This window comes from Heterodontus francisci, unplaced genomic scaffold, assembly GCF_036365525.1.
Source record: "Heterodontus francisci isolate sHetFra1 unplaced genomic scaffold, sHetFra1.hap1 HAP1_SCAFFOLD_545, whole genome shotgun sequence".
In the NCBI taxonomy this organism is placed as follows: Eukaryota; Metazoa; Chordata; class Chondrichthyes; order Heterodontiformes; family Heterodontidae; genus Heterodontus; species Heterodontus francisci.
Genome location: NW_027141258.1, coordinates 673,713 through 695,655, shown reverse-complemented (window position 1 = coordinate 695,655; position 21,943 = coordinate 673,713). Strand labels below are relative to the sequence as shown.

Here is a 21,943-nt window from a genome sequence, read left to right as displayed (position 1 = left end):
TTAATCCCTCTCTCTCTCTCTACATATATATTAATCCCTCTCTCTCTCTCTACATATATATTAATCCCTCTCTCTCTCTCTACATATATATTAATCCCGCTCTCTCTCTATATATATTTATTAATCTCTCTCTCTCTCTGTATATATTAATCCCTCTCCCTCTCTCTACATATATATTAATCCCTCTCTCTCTCTCTACATATATATTAATCCCTCTCTCTCTCTCTACATATATATTAATCTCTCTCTCTCTCTCTACATATATATTAATCCCTCTCTCTCTCTCTCTACATATATATTAATCCCTCTCCCTACATATATATTAATCTCTCTCTCTCTCTATATATATATATATATATTAATCCCTCTCTCTCTCTCTCTATATATATATATATATTAATCCCTCTCTCTCTCTCTCTATATATATATTAATCCCTCTCTCTCTCTCTCTCTATATATATTAATCCCTCTCTCTCTCTCTACATATATATTAATCCCTCTCTCTCTCTCTCTACATATATATTAATCCCTCTCTCTCTCTCTCTACATATATATTAATCCCTCTCTCTTTCTCTACATATATATTAATCCCTCTCTCTCTCTCTCTACATATATATTAATCCCTCTCTCTCTCTCTCTACATATATATTAATCCCTCTCTCTATATATATATATATATTAATCCCTCTCTCTCTCTCTACATATATATTAATCTCTCTCTCTCTCTCTCTACATATATATTAATCCCTCTCTCTCTCTATATATATATATTAATCCCTCTCTCTCTCTCTCTACATATATATTAATCCCTCTCTCTCTCTATATATATATATATTAATCCCTCTCTCTCTCTCTACATATATATTAATCTCTCTCTCTCTCTCTACATATATATTAATCCCTCTCTCTCTATATATATATATATATTAATCCCTCTCTCTTTCTCTACATATATATTAATCCCTCTCTCTCTCTCTCTACATATATATTAATCCCTCTCTCTCTCTCTCTACATATATATTAATCCCTCTCTCTCTATATATATATATATATATTAATCCCTCTCTCTCTCTCTCTACATATATATTAATCCCTCTCTCTCTATATATATATATATATTAATCCCTCTCTCTCTCTCTCTACATATATATTAATCCCTCTCTCTCTCTCTCTACATATATATTAATCCCTCTCTCTCTCTCTCTACATATATATTAATCCCTCTCTCTCTATATATATATATATATTAATCCCCCTCTCTCTCTCTACATATATATTAATCCCTCTCTCTCTCTCTACATATATATTAATCCCTCTCTCTCTCTCTACATATATATTAATCCCTCTCTCTCTCTCTCTCTACATATATATTAATCCCTCTCTCTCTCTCTACATATATATTAATCCCTCTCTCTCTCTCTACATATATATTAATCCCTCTCTCTCTCTCTGCATATATATTAATCCCTCTCTCTCTACATATATATTAATCCCTCTCTCTCTACATATATATTAATCCCTCTCTCTCTCTCTACATATATATTAATCCCTCTCTCTCTCTCTCTACATGTATATTAATCCCTCTCTCTCTCTCGACATATATATTAATCCCTCTCTCTCTCTCTACATATATATCAATCCCTCTCTCTCTCTCTACATATATATTAATCCCTCTCTCTCTCTCTACATATATATTAATCCCTCTCTCTCTCTCTACATATATATTAATCCCTCTCTCTCTCTCTACATATATATTAATCCCTCTCTCTCTCTCTACATATATATTAATCCCTCTCTCTCTCTCTACATATATATTAATCCCTCTCTCTCTCTATACATATATATTAATCCCTCTCTCTCTCTATACATATATATTAATCCCTCTCTCTCTCTCTACATATATATTAATCCCTCTCTCTCTCTCTACATATATATTAATCCCTCTCTCTCTCTCTCTACATATATATTAATCCCTCTCTCTCTCTCTCTCTACATATATATTAATCCCTCTCTCTCTCTCTACATATATATTAATCCCTCTCTCTCTCTCTACATATATATTAATCCCTCTCTCTCTCTCTACATATATATTAATCCCTCTCTCTCTCTCTCTACATATATATTAATCCCTCTCTCTCTCTCTCTACATATATATTAATCCCTCTCTCTCCATCTCTACATATATATTAATCCCTCTCTCTCTCTCTACAGATATATTAATCCCTCTCTCGCTCTCTACATATATATTAATCCCTCTCTCGCTCTCTACATATATATTAATCCCTCTCTCGCTCTCTACATATATATTAATCCCTCTCTCGCTCTCTACATATATATTAATCCCTCTCTCGCTCTCTACATATATATTAATCCCTCTCTCGCTCTCTACATATATATTAATCCCTCTCTCGCTCTCTACATATATATTAATCCCTCTCTCGCTCTCTACATATATATTAATCCCTCTCTCGCTCTCTACATATATATTAATCCCTCTCTCTCTCTCTACATATATATTAATCCCTCTCTCTCTCTCTACATATATATTAATCCCTCTCTCTCTCTCTACATATATATTAATCCCTCTCTCTCTCTCTGCATATATATTAATCCCTCTCTCTCTCTCTGCATATATATTAATCCCTCTCTCTCTCTCTGCATATATATTAATCCCTCTCTCTCTCTGCATATATATTAATCCCTCTCTCTCTCTCTACATATATATTAATCCCTCTCTCTCTCTCTACATATATATTAATCCCTCTCTCTCTCTCTCTACATATATATTAATCCCTCTCTCTCTCTCTCTACATATATTAATCCCTCTCTCTCTCTCTACATATATTAATCCCTCTCTCTCTCTCTACATATATTAATCACTCTCTCTCTCTACATATATATTAATCCCTCTCTCTCTCCACATATATATTAATCCCTCTCTCTCTCTACATATATATTAATCCCTCTCTCTCTCTACATATATATTATTCCCTCTCACTCTCTACATATATATTAATCCCTCTCTCTCTCTCTACATATATATTAATCCCTCTCTCGCTCTCTACATATATATTAATCCCTCTCTCTCTCCATATATATTAATCCCTCTCTCTCTCTCTACATATATATTAATCCCTCTCTCTCTCTCTACATATATATTAATCCCTCTCTCTCTCTCTACATATATATTAATCCCCCTCTCTCTCTCTACATATATATTAATCCCTCTCTCTCTCTACATATATATTCATCCCTCTCTCTCTCTCTACATATATTAATCCCTCTCTCTCTCTCTACATATATTAATCCCTCACTCTCTCTCTACATATATTAATCACCCTCTCTCTCTACATATATATTAATCCCTCTCTCTCTCTACATATATATTAATCCCTCTCTCTCTCTCTCTACATATATATTAATCCCTCTCTCTCTCTCTCTACATATATATTAATCCCTCTCTCTCTCTCTCTACATATATATTAATCCCTCTCTCTCTCTACATATATATTAATCCCTCTCTCTCTCTACATATATATTATTCCCTCTCACTCTCTACATATATATTAATCCCTCTCTCTCTCTCTACATATATATTAATCCCTCTCTCTCTCTCTACATATATATTAATCCCTCTCTCTCTCTCTACATATATATTAATCCCTCTCTCTCTCTCTACATATATATTAATCCCTCTCTCTCTCTCTCTACATATATATTAATCCCTCTCTCTCTCTCGACATATATATTAATCCCTCTCTCTCTCTCGACATATATATTAATCCCTCTCTCTCTCTCTACATATATATTAATCCCTCTCTCTCTCTCTACATATATATTAATCCCTCTCTCTCTCTCTACATATATATTAATCCCTCTCTCTCTCTCTACATATATATTAATCCCTCTCTCTCTCTCTACATATATATTAATCGCTCTCTCTCTCTCTACATATATATTAATCCCTCTCTCTCTCTCTACATATATATTAATCCCTCTCTCTCTCTCTACATATATATTAATCCCTCTCTCTATACATATATATTAATCCCTCTCTCTCTCTCTACATATATATTAATCCCTCTCTCTCTCTCTCTACATATATATTAATCCCTCTCTCTCTCTCTACATATATATTAATCCCTCTCTCGCTCTCTACATATATATTAATCCCTCTCTCGCTCTCTACATATATATTAATCCCTCTCTCGCTCTCTACATATATATTAATCCCTCTCTCGCTCTCTACATATATATTAATCCCTCTCTCCCTCTCTACATATATATTAATCCCTCTCTCTCTCTCTACATATATATTAATCTCTCTCTCTCTCTATATATATATATTAATCTCTCTCTCTCTCTCTATATATATATATTAATCCCTCTCTCTCTCTCTCTATATATATATATAATCTCTCTCTCTCTCTATATATATATTAATCTCTCTCTCTCTCTCTACATATATATTAATCCCTCTCTCTCTCTCTATATATATATTAATCTCTCTCTCTCTACATATATATTAATCCCTCTCTCTCTCTACATATATATTAATCCCTCTCTCTCTCTCTACATATATATTAATCTCTCTCTCTCTATATATATATATATATATTAATCTCTCTCTCTCTCTCTCTCTATATATATATTAATCCCTCTCTCTCTCTCTCTCTACATATATATTAATCCCTCTCTCTCTCTCTACATATATATTAATCCCTCTCTCTCTCTCTACATATATATTAATCCCTCTCTCTCTCTCTACATATATATATATATATTAATCCCTCTCTCTCTCTCTCTATATATATATATTAATCTCTCTCTCTCTCTCTCTATATATATATTAATCTCTCTCTCTCTCTCTACATATATATTAATCCCTCTCTCTCTCTCTATATATATATTAATCTCTCTCTCTCTACATATATATTAATCCCTCTCTCTCTCTCTACATATATATTAATCCCTCTCTCTCTCTCTACATATATATTAATCCCTCTCTCTCTCTCTACATATATATTAATCGCTCTCTCTCTCTCTGCATATATATTAATCCCTCTCTCTCTCTCTGCATATATATTAATCCCTCTCTCTCTACATATATATTAATCCCTCTCTCTCTCTCTACATATATATTAATCCCTCTCTCTCTCTACATGTATATTAATCCCTCTCTCTCTCTCTCGACATATATATTAATCCCTCTCTCTCTCTCTACATATATATTAATCCCTCTCTCTCTCTCTACATATATATTAATCCCTCTCTCTCTCTCTACATATATATTAATCCCTCTCTCTCTCTCTACATATATATTAATCCCTCTCTCTCTCTCTACATATATATTAATCCCTCTCTCTCTCTCTACATATATATTAATCCCTCTCTCTCTCTCTACATATATATTAATCCCTCTCTCTCTCTCTACATATATATTAATCCCTCTCTCTCTCTATACATATATATTAATCCCTCTCTCTCTCTATACATATATATTAATCCCTCTCTCTCTCTCTACATATATATTAATCCCTCTCTCTCTCTCTACATATATATTAATCCCTCTCTCTCTCTCTCTACATATATATTAATCCCTCTCTCTCTCTCTCTACATATATATTAATCCCTCTCTCTCTCTACATATATATTAATCCCTCTCTCTCTCTCTACATATATATTAATCCCTCTCTCTCTCTCTACATATATATTAATCCCTCTCTCTCTCTCTCTACATATATATTAATCCCTCTCTCTCCATCTCTACATATATATTAATCCCTCTCTCTCTCTCTACAGATATATTAATTCCTCTCTCGCTCTCTACATATATATTAATCCCTCTCTCGCTCTCTACATATATATTAATCCCTCTCTCGCTCTCTACATATATATTAATCCCTCTCTCGCTCTCTACATATATATTAATCCCTCTCTCGCTCTCTACATATATATTAATCCCTCTCTCGCTCTCTACATATATATTAATCCCTCTCTCGCTCTCTACATATATATTAATCCCTCTCTCGCTCTCTACATATATATTAATCCCTCTCTCTCTCTCTACATATATATTAATCCCTCTCTCTCTCTCTGCATATATATTAATCCCTCTCTCTCTCTCTGCATATATATTAATCCCTCTCTCTCTCTCTGCATATATATTAATCCCTCTCTCTCTCTCTGCATATATATTAATCCCTCTCTCTCTCTGCATATATATTAATCCCTCTCTCTCTCTCTACATATATATTAATCCCTCTCTCTCTCTCTACATATATATTAATCCCTCTCTCTCTCTCTCTACATATATATTAATCCCTCTCTCTCTCTCTCTCTACATATATTAATCCCTCTCTCTCTCTCTACATATATTAATCCCTCTCTCTCTCTCTACATATATTAATCACTCTCTCTCTCTACATATATATTAATCCCTCTCTCTCTCTCTCTACATATATATTAATCCCTCTCTCTCTCTCTCTACATATATATTAATCCCTCTCTCTCTCTACATATATATTATTCCCTCTCTCTCTCTACATATATATTAATCCCTCTCTCTCTCTCTACATATATATTAATCCCTCTCTCGCTCTCTACATATATATTAATCCCTCTCTCGCTCTCTACATATATATTAATCCCTCTCTCTCTCTCTACATATATATTAATCCCTCTCTCTCTCTCTACATATATATTAATCCCTCTCTCTCTCTCTACATATATATTAATCCCTCTCTCTCTCTCTACATATATATTAATCCCTCTCTCTCTCTCTACATATATATTAATCCCTCTCTCTCTCTCTCTACATATATATTAATCCCTCTCTCTCTCTCTACATATATATTAATCCCTCTCTCTCTCTCTGCATATATATTAATCCCTCTCTCTCTACATATATATTAATCCCTCTCTCTCTCTCTACATATATATTAATCCCTCTCTCTCTCTCTCTACATGTATATTAATCCCTCTCTCTCTCTCTCGACATATATATTAATCCCTCTCTCTCTCTCTACATATATATTAATCCCTCTCTCTCTCTCTACATATATATTAATCCCTCTCTCTCTCTCTACATATATATTAATCCCTCTCTCTCTCTCTACATATATATTAATCCCTCTCTCTCTCTCTACATATATATTAATCCCTCTCTCTCTCTCTACATATATATTAATCCCTCTCTCTCTCTCTACATATATATTAATCCCTCTCTCTCTCTCTACATATATATTAATCCCTCTCTCTCTCTCTACATATATATTAATCCCTCTCTCTCTCTCTACATATATATTAATCCCTCTCTCTCTCTCTACATATATATTAATCCCTCTCTCTCTCTACATATATATTAATCCCTCTCTCTCTCTCTACATATATATTAATCCCTCTCTCTCTCTCTACATATATATTAATCCCTCTCTCTCTCTCTCTACATATATATTAATCCCTCTCTCTCCATCTCTACATATATATTAATCCCTCTCTCTCTCTCTACAGATATATTAATCCCTCTCTCGCTCTCTACATATATATTAATCCCTCTCTCGCTCTCTACATATATATTAATCCCTCTCTCGCTCTCTACATATATATTAATCCCTCTCTCGCTCTCTACATATATATTAATCCCTCTCTCGCTCTCTACATATATATTAATCCCTCTCTCGCTCTCTACATATATATTAATCCCTCTCTCGCTCTCTACATATATATTAATCCCTCTCTCGCTCTCTACATATATATTAATCCCTCTCTCTCTCTCTACATATATATTAATCCCTCTCTCTCTCTCTACATATATATTAATCCCTCTCTCTCTCTCTCTCTGCATATATATTAATCCCTCTCTCTCTCTCTGCATATATATTAATCCCTCTCTCTCTCTCTGCATATATATTAATCCCTCTCTCTCTCTCTGCATATATATTAATCCCTCTCTCTCTCTCTGCATATATATTAATCCCCCTCTCTCTCTCTACATATATATTAATCCCTCTCTCTCTCTACATATATATTCATCCCTCTCTCTCTCCATATATTAATCCCTCTCTCTCTCTCTACATATATTAATCCCTCACTCTCTCTCTCTACATATATATTAATCCCTCTCTCTCTCTACATATATATTAATCCCTCTCTCTCTCTCTCTACATATATATTAATCCCTCTCTCTCTCTACATATATATTAATCCCTCTCTCTCTCTCTCTACATATATATTAATCCCTCTCTCTCTCTCTCTACATATATATTAATCCCTCTCTCTCTCTCTCTACATATATATTAATCCCTCTCTCTCTCTACATATATATTATTCCCTCTCTCTCTCTACATATATATTATTCCCTCTCACTCTCTACATATATATTAATCCCTCTCTCTCTCTCTACATATATATTAATCCCTCTCTCGCTCTCTACATACATATTAATCACTCTCTCTCTCTCTACATATATATTAATCCCTCTCTCTCTCTCTCTACATATATATTAATCCCTCTCTCTCTCTCGACATATATATTAATCCCTCTCTCTCTCTCGACATATATATTAATCCCTCTCTCTCTCTCTACATATATATTAATCCCTCTCTCTCTCTCTACATATATATTAATCCCTCTCTCTCTCTCTACATATATATTAATCCCTCTCTCTCTCTCTGCATATATATTAATCCCTCTCTCTCTCTCTGCATATATATTAATCCCTCTCTCTCTCTGCATATATATTAATCCCTCTCTCTCTCTCTGCATATATATTAATCCCTCTCTCTCTCTCTGCATATATATTAATCCCTCTCTCTCTACATATATATTAATCCCTCTCTCTCTCTCTACATATATATTAATCCCTCTCTCTCTCTCTCTCTACATGTATATTAATCCCTCTCTCTCTCTCTCGACATATATATTAATCCCTCTCTCTCTCTCTACATATATATTAATCCCTCTCTCTCTCTCTACATATATATTAATCCCTCTCTCTCTCTCTACATATATATTAATCCCTCTCTCTCTCTCTACATATATATTAATCCCTCTCTCTCTCTCTACATATATATTAATCCCTCTCTCTCTCTCTACATATATATTAATCCCTCTCTCTCTCTCTACATATATATTAATCCCTCTCTCTCTCTCTACATATATATTAATCCCTCTCTCTCTCTCTACATATATATTAATCCCTCTCTCTCTCTATACATATATATTAATCCCTCTCTCTCTCTCTACATATATATTAATCCCTCTCTCTCCATATATATTAATCCCTCTCTCTCTCTCTCTCTACATATATATTAATCCCTCTCTCTCTCTACATATATATTAATCCCTCTCTCGCTCTCTACATATATATTAATCCGTCTCTCGCTCTCTACATATATATTAATCCCTCTCTCGCTCTCTACATATATATTAATCCCTCTCTCGCTCTCTACATATATATTAATCCCTCTCTCCCTCTCTACATATATATTAATCCCTCTCTCTCTCTCTACATATATATTAATCTCTCTCTCTCTCTCTCTATATATATTAATCTCTCTCTCTCTCTCTATATATATATATTAATCCCTCTCTCTCTCTCTCTATATATATATATTAATCTCTCTCTCTCTCTATATATATATATTAATCTCTCTCTCTCTCTATATATATATTAATCTCTCTCTCTCTCTCTACATATATATTAATCCCTCTCTCTCTCTCTATATATATATTAATCTCTTTCTCTCTACATATATATTAATCCCTCTCTCTCTCTCTACATATATATTAATCCCTCTCTCTCTCTCTACATATATATATTAATCCCTCTCTCTCTCTATATATATATATTAATCCCTCTCTCTCTCTATATATATATATATTAATCCCTCTCTCTCTCTCTACATATATATTAATCTCTCTCTCTCTCTCTACATCTATATTAATCCCTCTCTCTCTCTCTCCATATATATTAATCCCTCTCCATATATATATATATATATATATTAATCCCTCTCTCTCTCTCTACATATATATTAATCTCTCTCTCTCTCTCTCTCTACATATATATTAATCCCTCTCTCTCTCTCTATATATATATTAATCCCTCTCCCTCTCTCTATATATATATTAATCTCTCTCTCTCTCTCTATATATATTAATCTCTCTCTCTCTCTCTATATATATTAATCTCTCTCTCTCTCTCTCTACATATATATTAATCCCTCTCTCTCTCTCTCTACATATATATTAATCCCTCTCTCTCTCTCTACATATATATTAATCCCTCTCTCTCTCTCTACATATATATTAATCCCTCTCTCTCTCTCTACATATATATTAATCCCTCTCTCTCTCTCTACATATATATTAATCCCTCTCTCTCTACATATATATTAATCCCTCTCTCTCTCTGTATATATATATTAATCCCTCTCCCTCTCTCTACATATATATTAATCCCTCTCCCTCTCTCTACATATATATTAATCCCTCTCTCTCTCTCTACATATATATTAATCCCTCTCTCTCTCTCTACATATATATTAATCCCTCTCTCTCTCTCTACATATATATTAATCCCTCTCTCTCTACATATATATTAATCCCTCTCTCTCTCTGTATATATATATTAATCCCTCTCCCTCTCTCTACATATATATTAATCCCTCTCTCTCTCTCTACATATATATTAATCCCTCTCTCTCTCTCTACATATATATTAATCCCTCTCTCTCTCTCTACATATATATTAATCCCTCTCTCTCTCTCTACATATATATTAATCCCTCTCTCTCTCTCTCTACATATATATTAATCCCTCTCTCTCTCTGTATATATATATTAATCCCTCTCCCTCTCTCTACATATATATTAATCCCTCTCTCTCTCTCTACATATATATTAATCCCTCTCTCTCTCTCTACATATATATTAATCCCTCTCTCTCTCTCTACATATATATTAATCCCTCTCTCTCTCTCTACATATATATTAATCCCTCTCTCTCTCTCTACATATATATTAATCCCTCTCTCTCTCTATATATATTAATCCCTCTCCCTCTCTCTACATATATATTAATCCCTCTCTCTCTCTCTACATATATTAATCCCTCTCTCTCTCTACATATATATTAATCCCTCTCTCTCTCTACATATATATTAATCCCTCTCTCTCTCTCTCTACATATATATTAATCCCTCTCTCTCTCTCTCTACATATATATTAATCCCTCTCTCTCTACATATATATTAATCCCTCTCTCTCTACATATATATTAATCCCTCTCTCTCTACATATATATTAATCCCTCTCTCTCTCTACATATATTAATCCCTCTCTCTCTCTCTACATATATTAATCCCTCTCTCTCTCCATATATTAATCCCTCTCTCTCTCTACATATATATTAATCCCTCTCTCTCTCTACATATATATTAATCCCTCTCTCTCTCTACATATATATTAATCCCTCTCTCTCTCTACATATATATTAATCCCTCTCTCTCTCTCTATATATATATTAATCCCTCTCCCTCTCTCTATATATATATTAATCCCTCTCTCTCTCTCTACATATATTAATCCCTCTCTCTCTCTACATATATATTAATCCCTCTCTCTCTCTACATATATATTAATCCCTCTCTCTCTCTACATATATATTAATCCCTCTCTCTCTCTACATATATATTAATCCCTCTCTCTCTCTCTATATATATATTAATCCCTCTCCCTCTCTCTACATATATATTAATCCCTCTCTCTCTCTACATATATATTAATCCCTCTCTCTCTCTACATATATATTAATCCCTCTCTCGCTCTCTACATATATATTAATCCCTCTCTCGCTCTCTACAGATATATTAATCCCTCTCTCTCTCTCTACATATATATTAATCCCTCTCTCTCTCTCTACATATATATTAATCCCTCTCTCTCTCTCTACATATATATTAATCCCTCTCTCTCTCTCTCTGCATATATATTAATCCCTCTCTCTCTCTCTCTGCATATATATTAATCCCTCTCTCTCTCTCTGCATATATATTAATCCCTCTCTCTCTCTCTACATATATATTAATCCCCCTCTCTCTCTCTACATATATATTAATCCCTCTCTCTCTCTCTACATATATATTAATCCCTCTCTCTCTCTACATATATATTCATCCCTCTCTCTCTCTACATATATATTCATCCCTCTCTCTCTCTCTACATATATTAATCCCTCACTCTCTCTCTACATATATTAATCACTCTCTCTCTCTACATATATATTAATCCCTCTCTCTCTCTACATATATATTAATCCCTCTCTCTCTCTCTCTACATATATATTAATCCCTCTCTCTCTCTCTCTACATATATATTAATCCCTCTCTCTCTCTACATATATATTAATCCCTCTCTCTCTCTACATATATATTATTCCCTCTCACTCTCTACATATATATTAATCCCTCTCTCTCTCTCTACATATATATTAATCCCTCTCTCGCTCTCTACATATATATTAATCACTCTCTCTCTCTCTACATATATATTAATCCCTCTCTCTCTCTCTCTACATATATATTAATCCCTCTCTCTCTCTCGACATATATATTAATCCCTCTCTCTCTCTCGACATATATATTAATCCCTCTCTCTCTCTCTACATATATATTAATCCCTCTCTCTCTCTCTACATATATATTAATCCCTCTCTCTCTCTCTACATATATATTAATCCCTCTCTCTCTCTCTACATATATATTAATCGCTCTCTCTCTCTCTACATATATATTAATCCCTCTCTCTCTCTACATGTATATTAATCCCTCTCTCTCTCTCTCGACATATATATTAATCCCTCTCTCTCTCTCTACATATATATTAATCCCTCTCTCTCTCTCTACATATATATTAATCCCTCTCTCTCTCTCTACATATATATTAATCCCTCTCTCTCTCTCTACATATATATTAATCCCTCTCTCTCTCTCTACATATATATTAATCCCTCTCTCTCTCTCTACATATATATTAATCCCTCTCTCTCTCTCTACATATATATTAATCCCTCTCTCTATACATATATATTAATCCCTCTCTCTCTCTCTACATATATATTAATCCCTCTCTCTCTCTCTCTACATATATATTAATCCCTCTCTCTCTCTCTACATATATATTAATCCCTCTCTCGCTCTCTACATATATATTAATCCCTCTCTCGCTCTCTACATATATATTAATCCCTCTCTCGCTCTCTACATATATATTAATCCCTCTCTCGCTCTCTACATATATATTAATCCCTCTCTCCCTCTCTACATATATATTAATCCCTCTCTCTCTCTCTACATATATATTAATCTCTCTCTCTCTCTATATATATATATTAATCTCTCTCTCTCTCTCTATATATATATATTAATCCCTCTCTCTCTCTCTCTATATATATATATTAATCTCTCTCTCTATATATATATTAATCTCTCTCTCTCTCTCTACATATATATTAATCCCTCTCTCTCTCTCTATATATATATTAATCTCTCTCTCTCTACATATATATTAATCCCTCTCTCTCTCTACATATATATTAATCCCTCTCTCTCTCTCTACATATATATTAATCTCTCTCTCTCTATATATATATATATATATTAATCTCTCTCTCTCTCTCTCTCTATATATATATTAATCCCTCTCTCTCTCTCTCTCTCTCTCTCTACATATATATTAATCCCTCTCTCTCTCTCTACATATATATTAATCCCTCTCTCTCTCTCTACATATATATTAATCCCTCTCTCTCTCTCTACATATATATATATATTAATCCCTCTCTCTCTCTCTATATATATATATTAATCTCTCTCTCTCTCTCTCTATATATATATTAATCTCTCTCTCTCTCTCTACATATATATTAATCCCTCTCTCTCTCTCTATATATATATATTAATCTCTCTCTCTCTCTCTCTATATATATATTAATCTCTCTCTCTCTACATATATATTAATCCCTCTCTCTCTCTCTACATATATATTAATCCCTCTCTCTCTCTCTACATATATATTAATCCCTCTCTCTCTCTCTACATATATATTAATCGCTCTCTCTCTCTCTGCATATATATTAATCCCTCTCTCTCTCTCTACATATATATTAATCCCTCTCTCTCTCTCTACATATATATTAATCGCTCTCTCTCTCTCTGCATATATATTAATCCCTCTCTCTCTCTCTGCATATATATTAATCCCTCTCTCTCTACATATATATTAATCCCTCTCTCTCTCTCTACATATATATTAATCCCTCTCTCTCTCTACATGTATATTAATCCCTCTCTCTCTCTCTCGACATATATATTAATCCCTCTCTCTCTCTCTACATATATATTAATCCCTCTCTCTCTCTCTACAGATATATTAATCCCTCTCTCGCTCTCTACATATATATTAATCCCTCTCTCGCTCTCTACATATATATTAATCCCTCTCTCGCTCTCTACATATATATTAATCCCTCTCTCGCTCTCTACATATATATTAATCCCTCTCTCGCTCTCTACATATATATTAATCCCTCTCTCTCTCTCTACATATATATTAATCCCTCTCTCTCTCTCTGCATATATATTAATCCCTCTCTCTCTCTCTGCATATATATTAATCCCTCTCTCTCTCTCTGCATATATATTAATCCCTCTCTCTCTCTCTGCATATATATTAATCCCTCTCTCTCTCTGCATATATATTAATCCCTCTCTCTCTCTCTACATATATATTAATCCCTCTCTCTCTCTCTACATATATATTAATCCCTCTCTCTCTCTCTCTACATATATATTAATCCCTCTCTCTCTCTCTCTCTACATATATTAATCCCTCTCTCTCTCTCTACATATATTAATCCCTCTCTCTCTCTCTACATATATTAATCCCTCTCTCTCTCTCTACATATATTAATCACTCTCTCTCTCTACATATATATTAATCCCTCTCTCTCTCTCTCTACATATATATTAATCCCTCTCTCTCTCTCTCTACATATATATTAATCCCTCTCTCTCTCTACATATATATTATTCCCTCTCTCTCTCTACATATATATTAATCCCTCTCTCTCTCTCTACATATATATTAATCCCTCTCTCGCTCTCTACATATATATTAATCCCTCTCTCGCTCTCTACATATATATTAATCCCTCTCTCTCTCTCTACATATATAGTAATCCCTCTCTCTCTCTCTACATATATATTAATCCCTCTCTCTCTCTCTACATAAATATTAATCCCTCTCTCTCTCTCTACATATATATTAATCCCTCTCTCTCTCTCTACATATATATTAATCCCTCTCTCTCTCTCTCTACATATATATTAATCCCTCTCTCTCTCTCTACATATATATTAATCCCTCTCTCTCTCTCTGCATATATATTAATCCCTCTCTCTCTACATATATATTAATCCCTCTCTCTCTCTCTACATATATATTAATCCCTCTCTCTCTCTCTCTACATGTATATTAATCCCTCTCTCTCTCTCTCGACATATATATTAATCCCTCTCTCTCTCTCTACATATATATTAATCCCTCTCTCTCTCTCTACATATATATTAATCCCTCTCTCTCTCTCTACATATATATTAATCCCTCTCTCTCTCTCTACATATATATTAATCCCTCTCTCTCTCTCTACATATATATTAATCCCTCTCTCTCTCTCTACATATATATTAATCCCTCTCTCTCTCTCTACATATATATTAATCCCTCTCTCTCTCTCTACATATATATTAATCCCTCTCTCTCTCTCTACATATATATTAATCCCTCTCTCTCTCTCTACATATATATTAATCCCTCTCTCTCTCTACATATATATTAATCCCTCTCTCTCTCTCTACATATATATTAATCCCTCTCTCTCTCTCTACATATATATTAATCCCTCTCTCTCTCTCTCTACATATATATTAATCCCTCTCTCTCCATCTCTACATATATATTAATCCCTCTCTCTCTCTCTACAGATATATTAATCCCTCTCTCGCTCTCTACATATATATTAATCCCTCTCTCGCTCTCTACATATATATTAATCCCTCTCTCGCTCTCTACATATATATTAATCCCTCTCTCGCTCTCTACATATATATTAATCCCTCTCTCGCTCTCTACATATATATTAATCCCTCTCTCGCTCTCTACATATATATTAATCCCTCTCTCGCTCTCTACATATATATTAATCCCTCTCTCGCTCTCTACATATATATTAATCCCTCTCTCGCTCTCTACATATATATTAATCCCTCTCTCGCTCTCTACATATATATTAATCCCTCTCTCGCTCTCTACATATATATTAATCCCTCTCTCTCTCTCTACATATATATTAATCCCTCTCTCTCTCTCTACATATATATTAATCCCTCTCTCTCTCTCTCTCTGCATATATATTAATCCCTCTCTCTCTCTCTGCATATATATTAATCCCTCTCTCTCTCTCTGCATATATATTAATCCCTCTCTCTCTCTCTGCATATATATTAATCCCTCTCTCTCTCTCTACATATATATTAATCCCCCTCTCTCTCTCTACATATATATTAATCCCTCTCTCTCTCTACATATATATTCATCCCTCTCTCTCTCCATATATTAATCCCTCTCTCTCTCTCTACATATATTAATCCCTCACTCTCTCTCTACATATATTAATCACTCTCTCTCTCTACATATATATTAATCCCTCTCTCTCTCTACATATATATTAATCCCTCTCTCTCTCTCTCTCTACATATATATTAATCCCTCTCTCTCTCTACATATATATTAATCCCTCTCTCTCTCTCTCTACATATATATTAATCCCTCTCTCTCTCTCTCTACATATATATTAATCCCTCTCTCTCTCTACATATATATTATTCCCTCTCACTCTCTACATATATATTAATCCCTCTCTCTCTCTCTACATATATATTAATCCCTCTCTCGCTCTCTACATATATATTAATCACTCTCTCTCTCTCTACATATATATTAATCCCTCTCTCTCTCTCTCTACATATATATTAATCCCTCTCTCTCTCTCGACATATATATTAATCCCTCTCTCTCTCTCGACATATATATTAATCCCTCTCTCTCTCTCTACATATATATTAATCCCTCTCTCTCTCTCTACATATATATTAATCCCTCTCTCTCTCTCTACATATATATTAATCCCTCTCTCTCTCTCTGCATATATATTAATCCCTCTCTCTCTCTCTGCATATATATTAATCCCTCTCTCTCTCTCTGCATATATATTAATCCCTCTCTCTCTCTCTGCATATATATTAATCCCTCTCTCTCTCTCTGCATATATATTAATCCCTCTCTCTCTACATATATATTAATCCCTCTCTCTCTACATATATATTAATCCCTCTCTCTCTCTCTACATATATATTAATCCCTCTCTCTCTCTCTCTCTACATGTATATTAATCCCTCTCTCTCTCTCTCGACATATATATTAATCCCTCTCTCTCTCTCTACATATATATTAATCCCTCTCTCTCTCTCTACATATATATTAATGCCTCTCTCTCTCTCTACATATATATTAATCCCTCTCTCTCTCTCTACATATATATTAATCCCTCTCTCTCTCTCTACATATATATTAATCCCTCTCTCTCTCTCTACATATATATTAATCCCTCTCTCTCTCTCTACATATATATTAATCCCTCTCTCTCTCTCTACATATATATTAATCCCTCTCTCTCTCTCTACATATATATTAATCCCTCTCTCTCTCTCTACATATATATTAATCCCTCTCTCTCTCTCTACATATATATTAATCCCTCTCTCTCTCTCTACATATATATTAATCCCTCTCTCTCTCTATACATATATATTAATCCCTCTCTCTCTCTCTACATATATATTAATCCCTCTCTCTCTCTCTACATATATATTAATCCCTCTCTCTCGCTCTCTACATATATATTAATCCCTCTCTCTCTCTCTCTCTACATATATATTAATCCCTCTCTCTCTCTACATATATATTAATCCCTCTCTCGCTCTCTACATATATATTAATCCCTCTCTCGCTCTCTACATATATATTAATCCCTCTCTCGCTCTCTACATATATATTAATCCCTCTCTCGCTCTCTACATATATATTAATCCCTCTCTCGCTCTCTACATATATATTAATCCCTCTCTCGCTCTCTACATATATATTAATCCCTCTCTCCCTCTCTACATATATATTAATCCCTCTCTCTCTCTCTACATATATATTAATCTCTCTCTCTCTCTCTCTATATATATTAATCTCTCTCTCTCTCTCTATATATATATATTAATCCCTCTCTCTCTCTCTCTATATATATATATTAATCTCTCTCTCTCTCTATATATATATATTAATCTCTCTCTCTCTCTATATATATATATTAATCTCTCTCTCTCTCTATATATATATTAATCTCTCTCTCTCTCTCTACATATATATTAATCCCTCTCTCTCTCTCTATATATATATTAATCTCTTTCTCTCTACATATATATTAATCCCTCTCTCTCTCTCTACATATATATTAATCCCTCTCTCTCTCTCTACATATATATATTAATCCCTCTCTCTCTCTATATATATATATTAATCCCTCTCTCTCTCTATATATATATATATTAATCCCTCTCTCTCTCTCTACATATATATTAATCTCTCTCTCTCTCTCTACATCTATATTAATCCCTCTCTCTCTCTCTCCATATATATTAATCCCTCTCCATATATATATATATATATATATTAATCCCTCTCTCTCTCTCTACATATATATTAATCTCTCTCTCTCTCTCTCTCTACATATATATTAATCCCTCTCTCTCTCTCTACATCTATATTAATCCCTCTCTCTCTCTCTCCATATATATTAATCCCTCTCCATATATATATATATATATATATTAATCCCTCTCTCTCTCTCTACATATATATTAATCTCTCTCTCTCTCTCTCTCTACATATATATTAATCCCTCTCTCTCTCTCTATATATATATTAATCCCTCTCCCTCTCTCTATATATATATTAATCTCTCTCTCTCTATATATATTAATCTCTCTCTCTCTCTCTCTACATATATATTAATCCCTCTCTCTCTCTCTCTACATATATATTAATCCCTCTCTCTCTCTCTACATATATATTAATCCCTCTCTCTCTCTCTACATATATATTAATCCCTCTCTCTCTCTCTACATATATATTAATCCCTCTCTCTCTCTCTCTACATATATATTAATCCCTCTCTCTCTACATATATATTAATCCCTCTCTCTCTCTGTATATATATATTAATCCCTCTCCCTCTCTCTACATATATATTAATCCCTCTCCCTCTCTCTACATATATATTAATCCCTCTCTCTCTCTCTACATATATATTAATCCCTCTCTCTCTCTCTACATATATATTAATCCCTCTCTCTCTCTCTACATATATATTAATCCCTCTCTCTCTACATATATATTAATCCCTCTCTCTCTCTGTATATATATATTAATCCCTCTCCCTCTCTCTACATATATATTAATCCCTCTCTCTCTCTCTACATATATATTAATCCCTCTCTCTCTCTCTACATATATATTAATCCCTCTCTCTCTCTCTACATATATATTAATCCCTCTCTCGCTCTCTACATATATATTAATCCCTCTCTCGCTCTCTACATATATATTAATCCCTCTCTCCCTCTCTACATATATATTAATCCCTCTCTCTCTCTCTACATATATATTAATCTCTCTCTCTCTCTCTCTATATATATTAATCTCTCTCTCTCTCTCTATATATATATATTAATCCCTCTCTCTCTCTCTCTATATATATATATTAATCTCTCTCTCTCTCTATATATATATATTAATCTCTCTCTCTCTCTATATATATATTAATCTCTCTCTCTCTCTCTACATATATATTAATCCCTCTCTCTCTCTCTATATATATATTAATCTCTTTCTCTCTACATATATATTAATCCCTCTCTCTCTCTCTACATATATATTAATCCCTCTCTCTCTCTCTACATATATATATTAATCCCTCTCTCTCTCTATATATATATATTAATCCCTCTCTCTCTCTATATATATATATATTAATCCCTCTCTCTCTCTCTACATATATATTAATCTCTCTCTCTCTCTCTACATCTATATTAATCCCTCTCTCTCTCTCTCCATATATATTAATCCCTCTCCATATATATATATATATATATATTAATCCCTCTCTCTCTCTCTACATATATATTAATCTCTCTCTCTCTCTCTACATATATATTAATCCCTCTCTCTCTCTCTATATATATATTAATCCCTCTCCCTCTCTCTATATATATATTAATCTCTCTCTCTCTATATATATTAATCTCTCTCTCTCTACATATATATTAATCCCTCTCTCTCTCTCTCTACATATATATTAATCCCTCTCTCTCTCTCTACATATATATTAATCCCTCTCTCTCTCTCTACATATATATTAATCCCTCTCTCTCTCTCTACATATATATTAATCCCTCTCTCTCTCTCTACATATATATTAATCCCTCTCTCTCTCTCTACATATATATTAATCTCTCTCCCTCTCTCTATATATATATAAATCCCTCTCTCTCTCTCTATATATATATTAATCCCTCTCTCTCTCTATATATATATATTAATCCCTCTCTCTCTCTCTACATATATATTAATCCCTCTCTCTCTCTCTACATATATATTAATCCCTCTCTCTCTCTCTACATATATATTAATCTCTCTCCCTCTCTCTATATATATATAAATCCCTCTCTCTCTCTCTATATATATATTAATCCCTCTCTCTCTCTATATATATATATTAATCCCTCTCTCTCTCTCTACATATATATTAATCCCTCTCTCTCTCTCTACATATATATTAATCCCTCTCTCTCTCTCTACATATATATTAATCCCTCTCTCTCTCTCTACATATATATTAATCTCTCTCCCTCTCTCTATATATATATAAATCCCTCTCTCTCTCTCTACATATATATTAATCCCTCTCTCTCTCTCTACATATATATTAATCTCTCTCCCTCTCTCTATATATATATAAATCCCTCTCTCTCTCTCTATATATATATTAATCCCTCTCTCTCTCTATATATATATATTAATCCCTCTCTCTCTCTCTACATATATATTAATCCCTCTCTCTCTCTCTACATATATATTAATCCCTCTCTCTCTCTCTACATATATATTAATCCCTCTCTCTCTCTCTACATATATATTAATCCCTCTCTCTCTCTCTACATATATATTAATCCCTCTCCCTCTCTCTATATATATATAAATCCCTCTCTCTCTCTCTATATATATATTAATCCCTCTCTCTCTCTATATATATATATTAATCCCTCTCTCTCTCTCTATATATATATAAATCCCTCTCCATATATATATATATATATATTAATATTCAGCCTCCCTTCCCTCTTTGAAGGCCTCAGGCCTCTCCATTAACTCCTGTTCCCCCTCTCTCACCAGAGCAGCAGTGCCAACCCTCGCTCTGGCTCTCGCTCCGTCTCTCAGCCGCCGCCCGGCCGCCGCTCCCTCCGCCTCCCTTCCGAGGCCATGGCCTGGAGCGACAGAGCCGAGGCAGCCAGGGCCGCCGAGTCCCGGATGGTAACCCCTCGCCCCTGACCCCGCTTGACCCCAGCCTGCCAGTTTTTTTTTTAAAAAAACACCCTTTCCTAACGCCAGCCTCACTTTCTTTTAGTGCGTTAAAGCGGTCGGTCGAAACCGGGACACCGGTTTTTTTTAAAAACTTTTATTCGGCGAAAAAGAAAAGCGTTGGCCGCCCGAG

At 33.6% G+C, this 21,943-nt stretch overlaps 1 protein-coding gene across 1 annotated transcript in view; it reads right to left on the bottom strand.

Annotated features, from left to right (window-relative positions):
* Positions 1–21,766, bottom strand: part of LOC137362560 (E3 ubiquitin-protein ligase BRE1B-like) — a 48,490-nt gene extending 26,724 nt beyond the window's left edge. Inside the window, exon 1 of the mRNA XM_068026956.1 lies at positions 21,622–21,766. The gene's annotated coding sequence lies outside the window, so the exon portion shown is untranslated. The remainder of the gene's footprint in view (positions 1–21,621) is intronic.
* Positions 21,767–21,943: the final 177 nt, after the last annotated feature.